The sequence below is a fragment of the Mirounga leonina genome, unplaced genomic scaffold (assembly GCF_011800145.1).
Source record: "Mirounga leonina isolate KUSES-001 unplaced genomic scaffold, KU_Mleo_1.0 Mir_173, whole genome shotgun sequence".
NCBI lineage: Eukaryota > Metazoa > Chordata > Mammalia > Carnivora > Phocidae > Mirounga > Mirounga leonina.
Genome location: NW_023270447.1, coordinates 5,441,270 through 5,462,628, shown reverse-complemented (window position 1 = coordinate 5,462,628; position 21,359 = coordinate 5,441,270). Strand labels below are relative to the sequence as shown.

General features: G+C 38.1%; 1 long non-coding RNA gene across 1 annotated transcript in view; it reads left to right on the top strand.

The window, feature by feature from the left end:
- LOC118019068 overlaps positions 1-19,886 on the top strand; it is a 159,917-nt gene extending 140,031 nt beyond the window's left edge. The window contains exons 4-5 of the long non-coding RNA XR_004681545.1: positions 18,497-19,042; positions 19,456-19,886. This is a non-coding gene — a long non-coding RNA (uncharacterized LOC118019068). The remainder of the gene's footprint in view (positions 1-18,496; positions 19,043-19,455) is intronic.
- Positions 19,887-21,359: the final 1,473 nt, after the last annotated feature.

The window sequence follows — 21,359 nt, the reverse complement described above, 5'->3', positions numbered from 1 at the left end:
ATATGGTCACTACACATGCAACCTCACTAGTAGTTAAGGGAACATGAAGTTATCCCCGAGATAGTTTTGAGCATTATCAGATTGACAAAACTAATATTTAAAAAAGAGATAATCTCTGATGAGGATGAAAGTTGGATAAAATACAAAAAATAGAAAGAATTTTGGCTTGTGGTAGAAACAATCTCTTAATACATAATAAAAATAAAAATACAAACAACCTTTGTACCAGTCGGAGTTCATGGATATAATAAGAAAAATACGCCCTAGATAATTTAAACAGAAAAAAAAAATTATTGGAAGGAGATTAATCACTGACAGGACTCAGAGGAAGGTTGGAGAATGAGGTAAAGGAAATGGACAAGGATCATTGAAATCTGAACAACTGGACCCACAGCCAAGGGCAAGCCTGGGAACAGCCCATTTATGGAATCCCAGTTTCTTTCCATGGACACTGGACACTGTTGCTGACACGCAACTCAATTTTCAAGAAAAGAAAGAATTTAAACTCTCAATTTTAAAAATTGAATTTTCTTTTTCTAATGGAAAAGTTAGTTAAAAAATAATGTCTCTTTAGGTGCTTACTTTAAAACATTCTGAATTCCTTCAGTTTCAGTTTGATTTCTTTTTTTCAGTAAGAAGTCAGAAAAAGATTAAATAGAACACTTTTAGTAAATACTAGTATGTGTATATATCAATATACACATATATATGAATGGCGTTCATCAATTTTTAATAATCATTTTTGGGTAGTGGAATATTTTGGATAACTTTTTATACATTTCAATGATTGGTAATTTTTTTATAGTTAGGAATATCAGCTTTATTAAAACAGTAATGTCTGTATTTGATTAAAAGTGCACTGGGTCATTGACATTTTGAAAAAAGGATTGTATTACTTTAAATACTTTACCCCTGTAAATAGTGGATTTTTTTTTTTTTTTCTCCTATAACAAGGTGACGGGAGGGAGTCAGTTCCAGATCTGGTTCCAAAGTTGAATACAGTCAGGGTCCTAGACTGGATTTTCTGTAATTTTCAAGGTGCTGACACTTTGGTTTCAAGAAGCCTGCAGCAGCTTCAAACATCTTGGGCCACATGACTATCTTCAAAGATAGAAAGTGCAAGACATTACCTCTCTCTTCTAAGGGACACTGCTCATTAGCACTTAACATGTACTTTGTTTTCCATAATCTTTTTGAAATTCATTGCTAATACATTCAAAACTTGAAGGAATATAAATTTTTTTGCTCAAAAATGTGATTTTTTTTTCCCTGTCGATTTTAGCTTTGTAGTTTTGTAATAAATTTGGTATTGAGAAAGGGGCAATAAAGAACAGATCCCAGTGAACAGAAACTGGAAGGTGACAATCGAAGAACTTCATGTAGCAATGGCTATGATTTTTTCCTTCTCCGCTTTTAAAGAAAGTCCTAGTTAAATGGCTGATTGAGATTACTGGCAAAGCAAATAAAGGCCTTAGTGAAAGAGGAAAGTAAGTTATAAAATTCTTATCTTAGAAAACAAAATTAAGCAAGTTGAGAGAAGTTAGTTTTAATTTCTGTGTGCATTTCCATGATCCAGAAAGGCTTGTTTTGCCCCTACATTAAGAGAAATTGGTGAGTTTCAGAGGAACATTCTCATCAAAGTCTAATAGGATTGGGTTTGGACTAAGTAGGTAACAATTACAGATAATGGAAAAGATATCTAATTGCACCTAGATGCTTGTTTTCCTCAAAATCTTCATCTCTTTGTATAATCTTTTAAAGATAGGGTTTAGGAATCTTCGTTAATGTTTTGCTATTTTCATAAAGAAGTCTGCTTTTGTATTAAATTAAAAGTCTTAGAGTCTCTGTTAGTTAACTCAATCTACTCCATAAAACCCAGTATGTAGAACACGTGTTCAAAACCATTCCTTAGTCTTTGGCAACTCAATGAGTTTCAAGCAAAATACCCAAATAGATTCCAGGACCTACAAATCAAAGTGTGGCAGAACTTTCTTTCCCTTCATGGAGAATTGGACCAGCACACCGAAGAGCACTAAAAGAAAGAAAGAGAAGAAAAAGAAAGAATAATTGAAAATCCTGACAGTAACCACTCTACAAACAACTAAAAAATTAAGCCATATGATTGGACCAAAGTACACAAAGACTTGTATTTTAGTCAATGAACATGCAACCAATTTCATCATTTTACTTTTATCTTCCACGCTTGGTTGGTTGCTCGAGGCAAATACAACATTTGGGTAGAGATTTGGAACAAAGATTTGGAATGCCACTTAAGGTCAGTTTGAAAACAACTTCATCTGGCTCAAATATGGTTTGACTTTGAACCAGGTATTTAGACGTCTTTTTTTTTGTAATTTGTTTATCCCTAATCAAGTAATCTTTTTTTTTTCTGGTATTTCTGGAATCCTTCTATTTTAAATTGTACAGGCTACAGTGTGGGGTTTTATTTATTTTTAACTGGGCATTACAGAATTCTCTTGCTTATGTGGTTGGGAGAATGGAAATTTGGTATGTAAGGTTTAATTAAGACAAGAGTCATTTTATGAACCATGAGAGACTATGGACTCCAAAAAAACCCTGAGGATTTTAGAGGGGAGGGAGGTGGGGGGATGGGTTAGCCCGGTGATGGGTATTAAGGAAGGCACGTATTGCATAGAGCACTGGGTGTTAAAAGCAAACTACATCAAAAACTAATAATGTACCCTATGGTGACTAACATAACATAATAAATTTATATTATATAAATATATAATATATTTACTATATATAATATTTATTATAATAAAATTAAACTTAAAAAAAGACAAGAGTCATTTTATAAAGACTTGGCAATGTTCTTTCCTTGAATGATGCTTCAGTAGAACTGCTTCACAAGCAATGAACATAGCAGACTGACATGATTGTTGAAAAATGAGCAAGATTGGCGTCATATCACTGCAAACTAATTCTGAATTTGAGTCCTTTTGCTTTCCTATAGAATTCTAATATTTAAAGATCAGTAAATAATAAATTGAGAGACTATGAGATTTCTTTTTAAGGGAAACCAAAAAAAAAAAAAAGCAAGCTATATTTAAGGTGTTTAAGCGGAATTTTCATTTGTGGGGCATTAGAGAGAGTAAAGGACATATTTGAGATTCTTTCCTCCAATATGCTTGCCACTTTAAACTCATTTTGAGACATGGAGTAAGGTTTACAAAGGAATGTAGTAGGCAGAGTCAAGGGAATTTTGTTTAGCTTCTCTTTCCTTCATTGTATACATAAGAAGTCAGAAGGAAAAACATTTCTGTCATTGCTTTTGTTATTCTCTCTGCCACTCTCTTCTCTGTCTCCCTCTTAATGTCAAAAAGCCTCAGGAGTAAATGTGTCTTTAAGTGGTAACATAGCATTCAGAATTCAATTTCTAGACCACAGTTTTATGCAGAAGCTAGAGGCATATGTAAGAAAACCAAATCCCAGTGAGGAGTCTCCAGTCAAGGGTTAAAGTAGTCATGTTAGTTCCTTTCATTTTCTTTATGCTGCATGTCATATGGACACAAAGAGATCTACCAGTGGGAATTAATTACTTAATCATAGAAACTACACGAAAGTGGTCAATCACTACTTGCCAACCACAACACTCAACAAATTTTCATTAAAGAAGTGCATTTGCCAGGAAGAATAGAACATGGAACTCCTAGGGGACAGAAAGACAATCAATGAGGATGAATACAAATTGACTAATGAAAGCAGCCACAAGTTGGTAATAACCCCAGTTTTAGAATAATTTTTAAAAAGCTTTAAAATCTGACTTTTTGAACTTTGTTTTCCTTTGTCTGATTTTAACTCAATTCACAAAATCCCTTGTGTTTTATTCCCCCCCTCCTGATTGAAACAATTCTTAGACTGAAAAATGGAAGGTGTCTTTTTAAAGGATAAAGCCTTTAAAAGGACCTACATAAAACGTAAGTCCATACATCTCAAAACAAAATGCTAATACCCTAAATCCACTATCACGGCGTTATAGGCTGAGTATTTGTGTCTCTCAACAATTCATAGGCTGAATCCCTAACCCTCAATGTGATGTTATTTGAAGATGTAGCCTTTGGTAGGTAATGAGAGTTAGAAGAGGTCATGGGGTTGAAGCTTTCATGGTAGGATTAGTGCCTTGTATGAAGTGACTTCTTACACAGACTGGTGTGTCTCCACTATGTGAGGACACAAAGAGAAGGGGGCTCTCTACAAGCCAGGAAGAGAGCCCTCACCAAGAACCGAATGGGCCAGGACCTTGATCTTGGAGTTCCCAGCCTCCAGAACTGTAAGAAAAAATAATTAATTAATTTCATTAATTAATTTATTAATTTCTGTAGCCACCCAGTCTATGGTATTTTGCTGTAGAGCCCAAGCAGATTTACACTCATGGTCTATAGGAAACCGATATTATGCAAAGACATATTTAGATGCGAAGGTCAGCCCGACCTTAGCTCTGTGTGACCTTGAGCAAGTCATTAACCTGTCTTAACTTACTTGTTCACTCAAAAGTTGGAGGTAACAATATTTGCCTTATTCAACTGTGTGAAAATACAAACATGGTGAAATAAATGGCTTCACAGAGTGTCTGGCAAATAGCATGCCCATCACTTCTGTAAGAAGTCATAGCCCCTTTCAGCTGAAAGCACAGAATGTGACCTGATGAATCTCCTGCTATTTTTATGAAACCCCTGCAGAGTCCATTCCTTATTTCCACCAGTACTTCACTGCACATTAATAAATACTTCACATTTCTTTTTTATGATGGCAACAAGAAGTATTTCACCAAACAGCTCTTCCAAAATGTATTATCACTTTGTTGGAATATGATGTTATCCTCTAAAATCTGGTTGTTTTCCAAAAGCCTTAAAACAAAATTCTAAACCATCTGAATAATGTACCGATAATTCAGTATAGTAAATATATTTGAACACTTGATATATGCTGGAAAAAACATTGTCCTGGGACCTGTAGAGTGCACAGAGGTGGCTAAGACGGGGCTCTGTCCACAAAGAGCCCAGAATAGTGAAGGAAACAGACATGGAAATACACAGAAATACAGTGTCATGGGTGCTGTATTGGGCAGAACTGTAAGACATAGGGAAGACAGCAAGGTTAGTTCTTCTTAGGGTAGACAGTAAAGCCTTCTTACAGAAGGTAATACAACTAAGTAGGTGGCTTTCCAGCATTGCTTAAACGTTGCACCTTACTTCAAAGTCAAATGAAGTGAATTTGTGAGGAACCATTATTTGCAATGTGCGTTCTTGATAAATCCGCTTGTGATTTTTTTTTTTTTTATCTGTTCCAGGATCCAACACAAGATACCACATTACACTGAACAATACTGAACAATCACACTAGCAAATTATAACCTCTATTAATACTACTGCTGTTACTATTACTAATCTCTCTCATTTGATAGCTTTCTATGAGTACTTAATGCATTTTATTCCAATCCTACTCTTTAGGATTTAATTTAGTCCCAAATGAGGAAACTGGGGTACAGACAAACTCAACAATTTGCAAAGTTAGTTCTTTTTAAAATGACAAATAGAAATAAACCACCAAGAGCACTGGCACATCTTTCCCCAAAGTGAGGAAGCTTAGAAAACAGGAAGCGAGTCTATACCCTCCAGATGCTTTACCCAGCTAAAGTCCTAGCTCCCACTACACAGCTTCTTAGCTACTTGAAAAAATTAGTTAGCGTTCTCATTTGCATCAATTAACATTCTGAGAACTCTAACAAATGCTGTTCATAAGCTGTGTTTATACTACATTGCTTTTCCTTTTTTTCACATTTTTAATGATGAAAGTAAAATATGCTTATGATAGGCAGTTGAAAACTATAGACAAATATTAAGGGGAGAAAGAACCAATCCATAACCCTAAGACCCAGAGATATCCACAGTTAATATTTAATGATATATTTCCTTCTAGACTGTTTTCCCTTGTGTTTGTCTCTGTGTTTGTGCATGTATTCTTATTAGGGAATATACTGTATAAATAGACATGTTACACCCTATTATTATTTCAAGAACTTTTTTTGGAATAATTTTAGATTTACAGAATAGTCGCAAAAAATAGTACAGAGAGTTCCAGTAAACCGTTCACCCGGCCTCCCCATTTTTTAAAAACTAAGAAATTAACTTAATTATTAACTCAACTACCTATTTCCTTCATTTTTCACCAGTTTTTCTGCCAGCATCCTTTTTCTGTTCCAAGATGCAGTTCACTGCATTTGGTTGTCATGTTGTGTCTCTTTGGTCTCCTTTGGTCTGTGACAGTTTCTCAGGCTTTCCTTGTTTTTCAGGGCCTTGACACTTTGAAGACTGCTGTCACGTGGTCCACAGAACATCCCTCAATTTGGATTTTTAAATATGTTTTCTCATGATCAGTGCCCTTCTCATCATATCATATCAGGAAGTACATGACATCAACATAATTTATCATTGGTGAAGTCAAACTTGAACTCTTGGTTAATGTGGTGTCTGTCAGGTCTCTTCACGCTGTAAGAGTGAAGAGATCTATTATTTCCCTTTCCATACTCTGTTCTTTGGAAGTGAGTCACTAAGTGCAGCTCACCCTAAAGACATAGGAGATGAAGTTGAACCTCCTAGAGGAGGAGGAGTTATATATACTCTTTGAAAAATTTTCCTAAGGATGATTTAGCTGTTCTTCATTTATTTATTCCATTGTTTATTTATAGCAGGATGGACCCATGAATATTTATTTTGTGCTTTGAGTTATACTATGTTACTTATTTTGTTGCTCTAATTGATCCCAATTTGGCCAGTAGGAGTTCTTTCAAGTTGGCTTCCCTTCCTTTGAAAGTCTCCAGTAGTTACTTTTTGTTTCCTTTTGTTCTTGAGCATTTTCTTACTTTCTGGCACTGCAAGATACTTCAGGCTTATCTTGTACATATCCTACCTCAGCCCTAGAGTCAGCTATTTTTCTAAGGAGCCCTGATTCCTTTTACTGAAGAATGGTGTTAGAAACCAAGATGTGGGTGCTAGGTGTTAACACTTAAGTGGAAACACGGTATTATTCACCAAGTACATTATAATACAAATGAACATGAAATAAAACAGTCTATTATTTTATTGGACCTGCAGTTGATGCTTCTCTAGTTTTCCTTCACCAAAAGTAAAATCTGCATAAATAATAAACTGGTTAAGAGTCTGGGCTCTGAAACCAAAAAACCTAGGTTTGTATGCTGGCTTTACCGCCTACTTGCTGTGTGACCGTGGGCAAGTTGCTTAACTTTTCTGTTCCTCAGTTCTAGCATCACAGTTCCAACATGTAACCAGCAATAATACCCACCTCACAGGTTAATTGTGAGGTTTTAAATAAATTGATATTTACCAAGTACATGGATGCCTGGCATCTGCTCATTACTATATAAATGCTAGTTGTTATCATTGCTATTCTGACAACTTTAACCACAAGTCCAGTACTGAAAAGGCAACATCCAATAATAGCCAACACATATTGAGCCTATCTTATGAGAAAGGCAATCATTAATCCTACCCGTAAAGTATATCCTATTTTTAAATAACATATTTTCTTATTATTATTTCTTAAATTTCCTTCTTGAGTATACTTTAATCCATATTTTATCCTTTAAGTGTTTTTATTCAATTTCTCATAAAACACTTGATGTGGCAGAGCATACCTAAGATGGTCTCTATGAATTCCTTCCCTTATTGTAAATACATGCTACTTCTCACATCAAGAAGTAGAATCTATCTCCCCTTCCCTTGGATTTAGGACTTTCCTGGTGACTCATTTAACTGATAAAATACAGCAAGAGTAAGATTTTTGAACTTTTGAAACGAAGTCTTATACGAAATTTTGACACTTCAATCTGGGTCTCTTGACACTCTTATTTCGGGGATTACCTGTCTCAGAACAAACCTCCATGAGGACAAAGCCTAAACTACATGGAGAGGCCAACTGTAGGCACCCAGGATGACGATTCCAGGGGAGTTATCAGCTCACAGCGAGCACCCACTGCCAGTCATCCTGGATACTCAGCTTAGTCGGGTTGCAAATGACCGTAGACCCCACTGACAATTGATGCCACTTTGTGCACTGTGTCCGGTCAATGCACAGAACCGTGAGCGATAATACTAAATGATGGCTTTCAGCTTTATTAATAAATTAATCAAGTTTTGGGGTGCGTTGCTCTGTAGAAATAAGTAAAGAAAACAGATGATCTCTTCAATTGTTTATGCTCAACCATTGATGAGAAACTTTGTTCGCATAAGTGAAGGCAGCAAAAATCTGAAGATCATTAATAGCTTTTTGGCTGCCGGATAGAATTTTTCCCACTGCCAGAATTTATTTAGACCATTTACTGTCTCTAACTTTTATGTCACGACATCGAACAGCTCTTTTTTCCCACCCATTGACCAATGTAATTTTGAAAAGCTTTGTGATAATCTGCTCGGATTTCAAACCCAATGTAACTTTTTCATAGCAAGTATTCCAAAATAATGATAAAGCTTTTCCTTATGTACAGCCAAATGTTGATCTACTGGATGTTAATAATTCTTCACTAAGATTAAAATTTTAATAGCCACTAAATATTGTTAGTAAAATGTTTTTTGCTCCTTGTTTTCAAGATTTCATTTCCATTATTTTTAAAAGATTTTATTTATTTATTTGACAGAGAGACACAGCGAGAGCAGGAACACAAGCAGGGGGAGTGGAAGAGGGAGAAGCAGGCTTCCCACGGAGCAGGGAGCCCGATGCGGGGCTCGATCCCAGGACCCCGGGACCATGACCTGAGCCGAAGGCAGACGCTTAACGACTGAGCCACCCAGGGGCCCCTTCATTTTCACTTAGAATCTATAAACTCTGGGCATGCTAATGGTTCTACGGAATTCTCGGTGTTTTCAGTAAGTGCCTCTAGCGGCTGAATAATGTAAAGTTTAGTCAACCAATAACTGCTTCAAAAATATGCAACAGGGAATCATTCGGAGAAAACGTTTTTGGTTCTTACAGTTTATTAGCTTTTGACAAAAGTTTTTCTTTGGATGAGCAGCAAATCCACCATGAAACAGCAAAGAGTGGCATCTGATCCCATTTCTTCACATAAAGCTGAAAATAGACAGGATAGAGCTGCTTAGATTCTCTTAGACTCATCAATTAGATAACATCATTTAATGTGGAATTCTGATAGATAGCAAATGTCTATATCTGAAAGCCTCGCTGTGAAGAAAATAATGTATTTCTTAAGTCTTATGCTTTCGAATATGAGCTATATGTGAAAGCCTTTACAACTTTCTCCCATCGTTCCCTCACTATCAGGACAAGTTTATGTAGGGTTTCTATCTGGTGTGTATCGAAGCATTCACTTATCAATTTAAACATTTCATCTCCTGTAGGCTTTTTTGGTATTTTCCAGAACAAATAAAGTTCTTCAAAGAGTTTCTCTTTAGAGAGTCTCACTAGCACCATTACTAAAGTACTATCCAATCTGTAATGAAACTTCTTTCATCTAAAAGTATTCTGGATTAGTGTGATCTCTGTTATCCAAAATGTCCTCAGTGTGTCTACTAATAGCATTAGTCAAAAAGTGGAACGTTTCCTCTGCATCATTGATCCCATGTGTTGCATTAGCAGTTTCAAGGCAGGCTGTTAAAACAAAAACTCTACAATTGATGGAGGCATTCTCTACTGGGCCATTCCAGAGCCTTGTAATTAGTTCTTTGAGCACAAACTAATATTGTATAAATGATTTCATGGAGCAAATTTGTTTCTCGGTCATTTATTCAATAATCATTTATCTAGACCCTACTATGTGACAAGCATGGACTTTTGTCAATGAACAAAACACACAAAGATTCCTGCCCTTAAGATGGTTACATTCCAACAAGGCAAGACAGACAGTAAACTATGTAAATAATAAAACTTAAATTCCCTAATATATTAAAAGATTAGGCGCGCCTGGGTGGCTCAGTTGGTTAAGCAACTGCGTTCGGCTCAGGTCATGATCCTGGAGTCCCGGGATCGAGTCCCGCATCAGGCTCCCTGCTCGGCAGGGAGTCTGCTTCTCCCTCTGACCCTCCCCCCTCTCATGTCCTCTCTCTCTCTCATTCTCTCTGTCTCAAATAAATAAATAAAATCTTTAAAAAAAAAAAAAAAGATTAGTTTGCTAGAGCTACCATAACAGGGTACCACAAACTAGGTGGCTTACACAACAGAGATTTATCATCTCACAGTTCTGAATGCTAGAAGTCTCTGATCAAGATGTAGGCCAGAGTTTTTATCTCCTGTGGTCTGTGAGGAAAAAATCTGTTTCCTTACTCTCCCCGAGCTTCTGCCAGAAGTCCTTGGCATTCCCTAGTTTGAAGGCACATCACCCTGCTCTTTGACTCAATCTTCACATGACATTCCTCTTGTCTATGTGTCTGTGTCTTAATTTCCCCTATTGATAAGGACACCAGTTATATTTGATTAGGGGCCCATCTGACTCAAATTTATCCTCATCTGAACTAATTCTATCTGCAATGTCACATTCTGAGGTAATAGGAGTTAGAACTTCGACATGTGATTTTTTTGGGGGGAGGTAACACAGTTCAGTCCGTAACAGATGATACATGCCAAGGTTGAAAGAAAGTGTAGATCAGGGAGAAGGAATGGAGGGGGGCAGAGTGAAATATGAAATAGGGCATACCTTACCAAGAAGGTTTAAGAGAGAATTGAAGTAGTAGAGAAAGTTAACCAAACAGGCATCTAGGGAAAGACCCTTCCAGGCAAATCGGAAAGCTATAGCGATGGCCCTGGGCCCAGAGAGGACCCTCTAGCTTAAGGACAAGCAAGAAGTCAGCATGGTTGTAGCGGAGCGTGTGACCTAAGAGAGCAGTGACGAATGAAGAGCCAGCTCATGGAGAGCTTCACAGGCCATGGTAAATTTTGGCTCTGGCTCTGAGTGAAATGGAAAGCCAAGGCAGATTTTGAACAGAGTGACGTGACTGATTTCTGTTTTACGAGAGTCACTCTAGCTGTCGTATAGACTTACGGTGGGGTAAGGGTAAAAGCAGAAACACCTGTTAAGAGGCTTTTTCCATAATCCAGACATAAGATGCTGGTGTCTAGGTCCAGGACAATAGCAGTGGAAGCATGAGAAGTGGTGGAAGTCTGCAGTTATTTTTGACATGGAGCCCAGAAGCCTTCTTCACAGAATGGAGTGGCATTCAAGGATGACTCTGAGGTTTTTGGATTGAACAGCTAGAAAGAAGGGATTGCTAGCAACTGAGCAAAGGAAGGCTATTGGTGAGTCAGGTTTGTGGCATACTCTGTTATAGGGCAGCCTCTAAACAGCAACTCGTGACCCCTACTTCTCCATATTCATGATCTTGTATGACTCTTCCCTTCAGTGTGGCTTGCATCTAGGGATTTGTTGTAGCAAATATATTACAGCAAAAGTGGTGGAATGGCAATTTCTACATTAGGTTAAAGAAAAAAATGTGACTTCTGTTTTAGATGCTTTCTTTCTCTTGTTCTCTGGCTCGCTGGCTCTCTCAGCCCTCCTAGGGCAGCCAGTTGTCATGATGTGAGCTGTCTTGTGCAGCATTCAGTTGGTAGGGAATTGAGGGAGCCCCTGGCCAACAGCCAGTGAGGAACTGATGTCTTAGTCCAACAGCCTACAAGGAGCTGAGGCCTTCCAACAACCATAGGGGTGATTTAGAAGTGAATCTTTCTCCTGTCAAGGCTGTAGATGAGACCATAACCCTGTCCAAAAATTTGACTTCAATCAAGCTCAAGACTGATTTCAAGCCATAGGACCCAGCTAAGCCATGCCTGGATTTCTGACCTATAGAGATTTTGAGATAATAAATGCTTATTATTTTGAGCTATTAAGTACTGGGATAATTTCTTACATAGCAATAGATAAGTAAAACACTCTTTTATTTTTATTTTTTTTTAAAGATTTTATTTATTTGACAGAGACACAGCGAGAGAGGGAACACAAGCAGGGGGAGTGGGAGTGGGGGAAGCACGCTTCCCGCCAAACAGGGAGCCCAAAGCGGGGCTCGACCCCAGGACTCAGGGATCATGACCTGAGCCGAAGGCAGATGCTCACGACTGAGACACCCAGGTGCCCCTAAAACACTCTTTTAAAAAGTTCAAAACTTTTTGAGAAAAATGTTCAAAATGTTTTGAGGTAAGATACTAGAGAATTTACTTGTAATCATTGATTCATTGGCTAATACTCCATGCAAAACAAAACAAAACAAAACAAAAAACTTTAAAGCAAGGAAGAAAAGAATTGTAGGGACTTTCAAATGCATATTTAATAAAGGCTTAATATTTTTACATTATTGAGGTGGTCTTGGGAGTATGATAGCTTTCCAGCTTTGATCAAAAGTTTGTCCATTAAGATGGAAAAACATATGCTTGTAAAAATCATCTAAATAGAAAGTACTTAAAGGGATCATAGGCTGGGGCGCCTGGGTGGCTCAGTTGGTTAAGCGACTGCCTTCAGCTCAGGTCATGATCCTGGAGTCCCGGGATCGAGTCCCACATCGGGCTCCCTGCTCAGCAGGGAGTCTGCTTCTCCCTCTGACCCTCCCCCCTCTCATGCTCTCTCTCAAATAAATAAATAAAATTTTAAAAAAAGGGATCATAGGCTATGAAACTTTCAAAAAATGCATTTTCAAAAAAATAAATTTATATCCTCTGCATCCTTAAGAAAATATATAGACATATTTTCTTAAAATGTGAAAAATTAAATATGCATTATACAAAAGAAGTCATAAAATGTTAATTTTCATTACTTTAATGTTTAAAATTCTGAAAATATTCTACTACAAATATTCTTGATAGTCATATGTAATCATATATATTGACTTCTGTAATTGTAATGTTCTAAAGTTCCTTTAAAAATCAATTGAATTGGGGGGTGCCTGGGTGGCTCAATCATTAAGCGGCTGCCTTTGGCTCAGGTCATGATCCCAGGGTCCTGGGATTGAACTCCGCATCCATTGAGTTCCCTGCTCAGCAGGATACCTGCTTCTCCCTCTCCCACTCCCCCTGCTTGTGTTCCCTCTCTCGCTGTCTCTCTCTCTCTGTCAAATAAATAAATAAAAATATTAAAAATATTAACTGAATTTTATTCAATTATTATTTGTTTTGAGTAATTAATATTTTTACTTTGAGGAAAAAAGAATTCATTACAAAACTTAATCAGCAGACTTTGACTCATTGTTCATTTAAAAATAATAAAAAGTTATATAAGAAAAAAACACATTAGGAAAAATGTTTAAATCAGGTTTTATTTATGTATACCTAATAATAATAATAATAATGATAATAATCATGATCCCTACCACTTCCTGAGCATGACTGTGTGTCAAGCATTGCTCTAACCACTTACGTGGCATATTTAATCCTCACAATAACCATCTGGTAGATGTCAGCATTATCTCCATTTTACAAATGAGGAATCTGAGTCACAAATTTTATAATTTTGCCCAAAGTCAAACAACTAGTAATTAGTAAAGCCAGAGTTTGAACCGAAGTGGTATGGTTTCAGGACCCTGCTCTTAAAAAAAAAAAACAACCAACAACAGGGACACCTGGGTGATTCAGTTAGTTAAGCATCTGCCTTTGGCTCAGGTCATGATCCCAGAGTTCTGGGATCTAGCCCCGCATCGGGCTCCCTGCTCCGCAGGGAACCTGCTTCTCCCTCTCCCTCTGCTGCTCCCCCTGCCTGTGCTCTCTCTCTCTCGTCAAATAAATAAATAAAATCTTTAAAAACAACAACAACAACACATTAACTGAAAAAAAAACAAAAAAACAAATGGAAGTGACTCAAGAAGAAGGTGGGAAGGAGATGATATGGTGACTATCTATAGGGTCCTAAGTACCAAAGCCACAATTACTCTATTCAGCGACATACCAGAGTTAGTTTTTAAATAATATTCAAATATTCATAGCAATTTTAAATGTTTTGGTAATTTTTAATATATATTTTTAATGGTTTCAATGTTCTTTTTTATAAAAGCTTTACCATCACTGCTAAACTTGCAGGATTTAGGACACACCCACTGAGAAACTCAGGATAGGGAATTTTTCTTAAAGCTCTGTTTTCATAACAAGAACCACTTTTTTTACTTAGATTTTAAAAATTATTTTTATTTTTGTTTAAAACACTAATAGGGATTATGAGGCAGGGGTAGAGAGGTCATAGCTAAATCCCAATTCCATCCCTTGGTGACATAGCCACTAACTAGTGCAAAGATAAAGAAGTGACAAAGAACAGGGGGAAATATATATATAAAAGTCCCTATATATAAGAGTCCCTTTTTGTTTTGTTTTGCTTTTTAGGGTTTTTTATTCTGGTAAAGAACACATAACATTAAATTTACCATTTTAACCATTTTAAGTGTATAGTTCATTAGTGTTAGGTATCATCTCGTACAACAGATCTCTAGAACTTTTTCATCTTGCAAAACTGACTGTGTATTAAAAGTCCCTGCATTTTAAATGCTTCACATTGTACTCATTTCATTTTCTTCTGAATCTCTATAGCACTTATTTGGACACTTAATCATATATACATGGATGTTTAGGGACCTCATGGTAAATTCCGTGTCCGCAACCAGATTATAAAATCCTGGGATTGTCCTTTTCATTCCTTGTGTACCCCACCACTTCTTTATCCATGCTAGGTTTATACCATCTTCAGACAACGAGTGCCCCTTCCCCTACTACTGAAGTTTGGGGAAAGTCCCCCACCATCCCTGAACCCACTGCCCCCTCCCCACACTCCATACCCCCAATCCTCCCTCACCACTGCTTCAGGGAATCTTTCCAAACTCTATCAGTTCTTTGGCCCTTTGTTTGGATCCTATTGAGGACATGATCCCTGGTGCCTAGGAATTTGTCTTGTTCAAGATGCTATGATGAATTATCATATACAGAGTGACTTAACAACAAACATTTATTTCTCATGATTCTGGAGGCTAGAAGATCAGGATCATGGTCAGATGCATGGTCAGGGTGAAGGCCCTCTTCCTGGTTATGTACTCACACAGCTCGTCCTTGGTGCATGCACAGAGACAGAGAGAGAGAGAGATCTTGTGTCTCTTCCTTTTTTAAGGCATTAATCCCATCATGGGGATCCCACCTCATGATCTTATCTAAACCTAATCACTCCCACTTTCAAATGTCATCTCCATTGAAAATTAGGAACTTCAGTTTGTGAATTTTGTGGAGACACAAACATTTATTCCATGGCAGAGTCCAAGAATAACCACCATGGAAGGAGGTATAAACCTTTTAGCTTGAAGAATTATAGGAGATTATATTTATTATATGGCAACTCTTAGACCTTGGGGAATAAACAATGTTACCAACCAAGCCTGTTTCAGAGAAGGTAAACAACAAAAGTATTTTAAGCCCTATGCTACAGACTGTCCCATAACTATTCTGTTTCCATCAAAATTTACACTCCAGAGTGGCTGAATTTCTCTCAGAGAGATGCAAGAAAACTGGGATGATCAAAACATTTGCTGGAAAGAACAAGGAATGAAAAGCCAGGAAAAGAGGTAGAAGTGTCTGGATTTGGGAGGAAAGAGGGATTGCCAAGTAGAGCGTGGGCAACATAAAAGACCCAAACATCTTTTTTTTAACTTAATTTAATTTTATTATGTTATGTTAGTCACCATACAGTACATCATTAGTTTTGACGTAGTGTTCCATGATTCATTGTTTTCGTGTAACACCCAGTGCTCCAAGCAATACATGTCCTCTTTAATACCCATCACCGGGCTAGCCCATCCCCCCACCTCCCCTCCCCTCCCCTCCCCTCTAAAACCCTCAGTTTGTTTCTCAGAATCCATAGTCTCTCATGGTTCGTCTCCACCTCTGATTCCCCCCGCCTTTATTTTTCCCTTCCTTCTCCTAATGTCCTCCATGCTATTCCTTATGTTCCACAGAAGACCCAAACATCTTTTTTTGTTCAGTTTTATTCATCTTAATTCCTGTGAATGTTAATTTAAACTTCCTTTGACCCCTTAACTTGTTAATCCTCTGCTCAAGAGAAAGTCCTTGGAAAAAATAGCATTTAAGTTAGGACTTGAAAACAGAATACTGTACAGACCAAGAACAACAAGAACAAATGCATAAAAGAGAAAGAGGGAGAGGAGAGAACAGATAAAGGTAGAAGAATAATTTTTGACTGAAAGGGAGGAGTCCATTTAAAAGTTCTGAGGTAAGAAAGAGCTTGGCTTTAAAGAAAATGAACATTAGTCCAAGGTAATAAATACTGTGCTAAGAGGTCACAAAGGATAAACCTGAGAATGAATCATTGAATTTGAGATTGAAAGGAATGGGGAAAGTAGTAGGGTTTTAAGAATTACGGTGAAAGTCAATAGCCAAAGTATGGAAAGAGCCAAGATGTCCATCAACAGATGAATGGATAAAGAAGATGTGGTATATATATACACAATGGAATATTATGCAGCCATCAAAAGGAATGAGATCTTGCCATTTGCAACGATGTGGATGGAACTGGAGGGTATTATGCTGAGCGAAATAAGTCAATCAGAGAAAGACGTATCATATGATCTCACTGATAGGAGGGATTCTTAATCTCAGGAAACAAACTGAGGGTTGCTGGAGTGGTGGGGGGATGGGAGGGATGGGGTTGCTGGGTGATGGACACTGGGGAGGGCATGTGCTATGGTGAGTGCTGTGAATTGTGTAAGACTGTTGAAACACAGACCTGTACCTCTGAAACAAATAATACATTATATGTTAAAAAAAAGAAGAAGATAGTAGGAAGGGAAGAATGAAGGGGGGGAATCAGAGGGGGAGATGAACCATGAGAGACTATGGACTCTGAGAAACAAACTGAGGGTTCTAGAGGGGAGGGGGGTGGGGGGATGGGTTAGCCTGGTGATGGGTATTAAAGGGGGCACGTATTGCATGGAGCACCGGGTGTTACACAAAAACAATGTAGTGCATCAAAAACTAATGATGTAATGTATGGTGATTAACATAACATAATAATAAAAAAAAAAAAGAATTGCGGGGCGCCTGGGTGGCTCAGTTGGTTAAGCAACTGCCTTCGGCTCAGGTCATGATCCTCGAGTCCCGGGATCGAGTCCCGCATCGGGCTCCCTGCTCGGCGGGGATCCTGCTTCTCCCTCTGACCCTCCCCCCTCTCATGTGCTCTCTGTCTCTCTCATTCTCTCTGTCTCAAATAAATAAATAAAATCTTAAAAAAAAAAAAAAAGAATTACGGTGAAAGATATCCAAATTCATCAACCCTTGCAGTCAGCATATTTGACAGCAAACTTTGGCCAGACTTTTTAAAGAACAGAAACCGATTAAGAAAGTCTTCACACACACACACACACACACACACACACACACACAAAAATTAAATACGAAAAAGTCTTCACAACTAGGTAATCTTTGCTCTATATTATCCGGTTTACATGGTACTGGCACAACTGAGGAACAAAAGTAATGACGTGGCCATTCAGTGTCATTTGCCAGCTTGTGGAGACAGTTTGTGGTCTGTAGTTGTGCAACGTGTTTTCATTCTTGGCCCAAGGAAAAAAAAAATTACTTATAAAGTAGTTCTCAGAAGGCTCATCACTTCAAGAGGGTTGCGGCTCTACCAGGCAGGGAGAAAGGAAAAGAATGGGAATGATTAAGGACTCTAAGGTGGTGTTCAGGGCAAAGAGACAACAAGGAGGTGCAGTTCCCAGAATGTCAAGCCCCCCTGCAAATCCCCCACCCCCCACCCCGGATATGAGTCTTTTAAAACAAATGGTATGGGGTGCCTGGGTGGCTCAGTTGGTTAAGCGACTGCCTTCGGCTCAGGTCATGATCCTGGAGTCCCAGGATCGAGTCCCGCATCGGGCTCCCTGCTCAGCAGGGAGTCTGCTTCTCCCTCTGACCCTCCTCCTTCTCATGTGCTCTCTCTCATTCTCTCTCTCTCAAATAAATAAATATAATCTTAAAAAAAAATAAATAAATAAAATAAATGGTATGATGGGGTAACTGGGTGATGGACATTGGGGAGGATATGTGTTGTAATGAGCACTGAGTGTTATATGAGACTGATGAATCACAGATCAGTACCCCTAAAACAAATATTATATGTTAAATAATTGAATTTAAATTAAAAATAAAATAAAATAAATGGTATGTCAGTAATTAGGGTTTTCCAAAACATCATTTGCATCTCCACTTCTAACATAATTCCTCTGCTGGTAGCTGTAAGACTCCATCACATGATGCTGGTATCACTTAGCACAAGTGAGACAGAAAAAAATAACCACTATTCAGTCATCACCGAGGAGTTACTGTTAAAATATTTTAAACAATATTTTTTTATATAATGAGTGGGTGGAAGAGTAGAAGGAAATTGTGTATTGTAATGTGAAAAAGTCTTTTCATAAGGGACAAGAAATATTCTAATTCATTGTTGAAGTTAAAACCTGTTCCCATTGTATCCCTGCAGGTAGCAAATTCATACAGCTCTGAAGTTTTGTACACCTGCTATCCCATTGCCTTCTACAGCCATTATAACTTCGCCTAAAGAACAATGCTCTGACGAAAACTGATACATTGACCCTGAGCACCATTCTAATAGTTACTAAATAACAGTTTGAAGAGGGAAAATTTTACCACTCTTTGATTTGTAATTTTTTAAAAAGTATTATTTTTATATTAATCCATCATTTTATTAGTCAACTGGCTAGACCCTTGATCGATGAAGGTATAAATATCTGATATGTAATGAAAAGAGCCAGTTTTCAAACTTAAAATCATTTTTTAGCAAAGCCTTTCTTTGTGTAATAGTACACCATATTGTATTTTTGAGGATATGATGTCAGGGAGTACAGAGTATAAAAGGCGATTTATTTGTACAATACTTATCTTCACCTTAAAGTGCCTTTAATGGAGAGACGCTACATTAGCTGTTTCCCAGATTTCAATTCAAACAAACATTTCCTGAGTGACTTCAAGGGATAAATCTTTCTGCAAGGTACAGCATAATGCAAAGGTGAGTGAAATCCTTTCCATAACATTTCACATTCCAGAGAGGAGCTAAGATGCATGCACAAAGAAAAATAATAAAAATAGAGTGCAAGAATTGCTAAAAAGAAATATATGAACAGTTGTTATGGGATCATAGAAAGAAAAGAGATTAATGGCTGCTAAACCCAGAGGAACATGATGTTGAGCCTAGTTGAGGAAAGAGAGGGCTCAGAACGGCTTTATCAAAAACAATGGATTTAAATCGCAGGGGTGCAATCTAAGTCACACATCATTCTTTTTAAAATACAATTGCTTTGCGTCTTTATCTAATATTTATCTCACCGTTTTGGGATTCAAAGAGTTTTACAAAGTCTAAACCATTATAAAGTTATAAAAGAGTAAAATTATTATTACATCATATTATTGCTGTGTCCACAGCCCTGTGCCAATCGCTGTAAAGACCGCAAAAGCCCTGCAAATGCTGCTTTGAAGACCTCAGACACTGTTTAGGTAAAGACAATATACTCCATGATACAGAAGGCAGATGATGTAAGGCAACAAGCTTGACTACTCATGGTGATTTTCTGTACTGCCCAGAGACTGACCAGCACCCGGGGCCCCAGCTACAGACTTCTGCATCAGAGGGCGCAGAATGCCAACCAGGAGCCTCCGTCTGTACCCTGGCTCTAGGTTCAAACAACAGATATCAAGAATGGGCCTGTCACTTATTATGATGAGCCCTGGTGTTGTATGTAAATGATGAACCAGTGAATTCTACTCCGGAAACCAATATTGCACTGTATGTTAGCTAACTAGAATTTAAATAAAAATTTGAAAAAAAAATGGGTCTGTTATTGATCTAAGGCTCATAAAATACTTGGAAGATTTATTGTGCCCATCTTAAGAAACAGGAGTCCCAAGATGCTCTGCGGTTTGGGATGCTTTGAAGAAGGCTGGAAAAACACAGACAAAATACCAGGTTGACTCTTTGGTACATTTGATGTCCTCTAACAACGTCACCAGCTACTGCTTACCTGGTAATTTGTTAAATAATGCATTTTGCTTATATAAAACGTAAGCGACAGTAGGGGGTAACCTTCTTCCAGGCTGTATTTGTAAATTCACAGACCTAGGTTGGACACCTATCATGGACTAGGTTACTTACCATGTGAAACCTTATCCTGGGAGAGCAATTAAGCCCCTCACTGACTTCTTTAAGAATGAAAACAGGCACGGAGAAAATTATTGCCTACTCCCCAAAGCTACCTGTGTTGCCTCAAGATTAGAGGAGTGTTGTGGGGAAACATAAGGATGGACTGGGAGGGGAAGTGAGAGATTGAATACACCCAAATCAAAAGCCCTAGGGGTTTCCATGGTCCGCTTCCCTTTCACTAGCTGAGATTACACACAGCCCATGCTCCAAAAAAGCGGAGTGCCCAAATCCAAATCTACTAAGGAGATTTGCAGGATTTGCTTAAAAAACAGAAAAACAAAAAACAAAACAAAACAAAAAAACCCACCTTTTACAAAGCCTGAGCACTTCCTTAGAAGAAGGTTAGGGCTCCAGGGGGCTGTGTCAATTCACGTGGCTATGGTCACTTTCAGGGTGCCGAAATGGGCAATCATAAAGTGGTAGCCAAAGGGCCAGAAAGAGTTAATGTGGCTTCCCAGAATGCCAAACTCTTCCAAGAAAATATGCTAGGTACTCAGAATAGTGGGCCCCAGGTGCAGGAATATATTCGGAAAACCAAGTGGGGGGAAGAAATTAAGAAAGGAAAAAAGAATACCAAAAGATACACTTGAGTAGAACAATGTTTAACTTAATAAATAATGCACATCATAAAATATGTATTTATTTAGTAAACACCTCGTATACCACAACATCAGTCACCCAAATCACCCTGGTTTTGCAACTGAATAATAAATACAGCACCTTAAAATATCTGGCTGCCAAGACGGATAAAAGAGCGAAGAAGCCAGCACATATTGACCTCAGACTCCACAGCTTTCCCCTGCCTCTGGGGGAGAAGACACAGCGGATGCTGAGTGATTGGGCGCGGAGGTAGCCGCAGTGTTCAGAGGCTCTGAATAATGGATATCCTTGGAAGCCCTTGGTGGAGGCCGCAAGCCGCCATGGGAGGAGGGGAAAGTGTCGAAGAACCTTCAGGGTCTTGCAGAGACCAGGGGGAAACCAGGAGAGAAGAGCCTGGCAATAAATCTTTCAATACCCAAGAAAACAGGCCACCAGATAAAGGATTTTATCCATTTTAGCAGAAGAGCATGTGTTCCCTTGCTGAAATAGTTACTCCTGTGAAATGAATATATGAATGCTATTAGATCCA